At 38.8% G+C, this 3048-nt stretch overlaps 1 non-coding gene across 1 annotated transcript; it reads left to right on the top strand.

The window, feature by feature from the left end:
* Positions 1 to 2410: 2410 nt before the first annotated feature.
* Positions 2411 to 2482, top strand: trnaa-ugc. The gene has a single exon. It is a non-coding gene; the product is annotated as a tRNA-Ala (tRNA).
* Positions 2483 to 3048: the final 566 nt, after the last annotated feature.

Here is a 3048-nt window from a genome sequence, read left to right as displayed (position 1 = left end):
ATATGAAGAGCCAGTTTTTTAAAACTTAGATAAAACAAAAATACATTTTGAATGATCAACTAAACAAAGCTTTAGATGTGATTAATCTATCTGATTAATCTGTGACAGGGATGTGTACCAAAGGCTTTTGAGGTTGCTGTAATTAAACCTTTGCTTAAGAAACTGTCTCTTGACCCAGATGACTTACAAAATCTTTTTGGACATACAGTGTTTCTTGGTGAATCTGAGATTATAGCCTGTAAATTCTGCTAAAGGTGGATCAACAAAGTATCAAGCAAAGGCTGATACTTGAATTGAATCCATACAGAGCTATATTGTCTCACAACATTGATATTGACCTAAATGTAGCCTTACTCAGCTAAACTTTGATTTAACTAACAAAATCATTATTAGAATTATTCTAATAATGACCAGCAATCTGACCTTATGTACGGTAATAGAAATGTGTCAGACACCATGCAAAAACATTGAAACGCAGGTAACTTGATCAAACTGCACAGCAGCAGTATCTGCTGCTTGCCACTGTACTCTAAAGGTAATTAAAACACACAGAGTATTCATTAAAAGCGGTTTTGACATCTTTCTTGTTCTCTCATATCAAACATATTTGATCTTCTGCAATAGGGTGTAATAGTTTTCTAAGAATGGAAATATGAATTCACCATGGCTATGTCTAGATAAAGATGAGTTGGAGGTGATACAGATTAAATTGAAAGGCCTTTGAAATGCACAATACAATGCTGTGCTTGGGCAGAGTTGTAGAGCTATGTATACAAATGCCACTGTGTTTCCCAAATCCTTGGAGGAGGAAAGGATAGTGAAAATGTCAAACCTAACCACATCAGTCATTTTTCATGAGATAACTGGGGGAGCACTGACTTACTTTGAGTTAAACTTAATGCTTAGCTTTCATTTAAACAGACAAATGAGTTATGCTTTTAATTGACCTGCCATTAATCTAGGGTAGTGGGATAAGATAAGCCCCTTTTTTTTACCTTTTCTGGTTCTACAGACAAAGGTAAAGATACACAGGAGTGAAATAAAAGCACATATTTTTAATGTGGATTGTCCAGGGGTTAACCTGCATGTTGATGTACAAGACATACAGTAAAAAAAAATTTTCAGACAATGTATGGATGGATGGAAACTCAGTAAATCTCACTGATATCTCTTACATCAATGAGTGATTTTCTGATCTTTTCAAAGGGCGTTTAGCCCCATTTCAGCCTTTTCCTACACATCCTTGGTATTTTCACATCCTGCGTTGAAAATATGACTGGCTGTGTCCAAACGTCCGTCCAAATCCCTAATCCCTCAATTACTATATGGAGCAGGGACTATATAGTGGACTTTACAGTGAACTTAGTTAAATGACCATTCGGACAGATGACCACTATTTTTTTTCTCCCTAGTGGTCACGTTACTCCAACTCCCCTCCTGATGTCTGCGCCATCTTTGTTATTTGTTGACGGTACAAAAAATCCCATAATCTTTTGCGAGGAGAGCTCTAAAGCAATCTGGGATATAACTGCTCATCTAGTGACAATCTATGATTACTATTTTTCAAGGTGCATTGTGGGAAAGTCCTCTACTTTTTTATCCACTATACTAGAGGTAACCAATTAAAAATCAGCAGGGTCCGAATAAAGAAAATCAACAACCAGTAAAGGTCCAGAGTTATCTTTTATTATAATCCGTTACTTTAAACAGCATTTAACATTGAAATAAAATGAGGTATATAGACAATTTCCTAATTCACATATCTTATAAAACACCTGAACTGACCGTTTGTTTCTTTTTGTTTTTTTTATTTTTTTATTTTTTTATGGCTTAATGAGAGAAGTGGGCTTTAGGCCGACCTGCAAGGCTTTTAAACCTGGGTTTGAATGGCAACAAAGCCATTCTCATGCACATATCAAGGTGCTCAATCGTGAGCCTGGATCGATATTTATTTTTGATTTTGGTCATGGTGGGGAATCCTGCTTCACAGCTGTAGGTTGAGCCAAACATACTCATGTTTGAGCACACCATTTTACCTTTCTTTCACTAGATCTCTGTGCTTCTTCCAGCAGTCTACACTTTCTCTGCTTACTTTCTTTATTCGTCTTCCCCATCTTTCCCATCATTCGGCTTGCCACAAGTTTGCCAACAATCAGCAGCAACCCAGACTGACACAGCTCATTGTCTAAATTGTACCACGTGCAGCCTTGTACCAGACACTCCCGGAGGGCTTTACCATGTTAACTGAAGTAGCTGCGCAAGTCAAGTTAAACACTGTCGTTGGACAACATGCAGTAACTTATAAATGTTTAAAATCAGTTTGGGTCCAGACCTGGACCCTGGTCCGCTAATCCATGACCCTTACACTAGACATCACAAGACTCATCTACAATTATCACATCAACAGGACGGGGATGTAGCTCAGTGGGAAAGCGCATGCTTTGCATGTATGAGGTCCTGGGTTCAATCCCTGGCATCTCCAATAATTATCATAACTTTCCCATTTTGGGACAATAAAGGGATTTCATATTCTATACAGTGATTACGGTGCACATTCGCACCCAGCCTAAAGGCTGGTTTATACTCAGAAACCAGGTGGTCTACGTGTATGTTGGAGTGAACACAAATATGCCGCTGACACTCTGGTGCACCTCTCCAAAATTGTAGGTGACCGCAAACAGTGCCAACGAAAGGAGGGCTCTGATTGGTCAAATCTACATCCGCTCTATACTATGCATATCTCTTGTTTGGTACCTTACTGGCTTGTTTTGTTTGTATGACCACCAATGTGGAAAATGACTCGTTAAGTTGGACCAGCTAGTTGAGGTAAGGTGCGAGAGAAAGCTTGGACCCTTTCTCCACCTTGATCCCCACTGTATTTCGCCCTCATGTCCCTCCATTATCCTACAAACTTCTATAATGTAGATGTTAAGGGTCAGTGTTGAGTTTGCCCTTTCCAATATCTGCAATCTCAGCAGATCATATGCAATGTAAATCATGCTTAAAATGAGAGAGTCTATCGTATCATGAGACCAGACGATTGCTTGT

This window comes from Cyprinodon tularosa, unplaced genomic scaffold (genome assembly GCF_016077235.1).
Source record: "Cyprinodon tularosa strain WSP-4 unplaced genomic scaffold, ASM1607723v1 ctg37, whole genome shotgun sequence".
Classification (NCBI taxonomy): domain Eukaryota; kingdom Metazoa; phylum Chordata; class Actinopteri; order Cyprinodontiformes; family Cyprinodontidae; genus Cyprinodon; species Cyprinodon tularosa.
The sequence above is the reverse complement of the archived record's forward strand: the minus strand, read 5'-3'. Positions and strand labels throughout refer to the sequence as shown.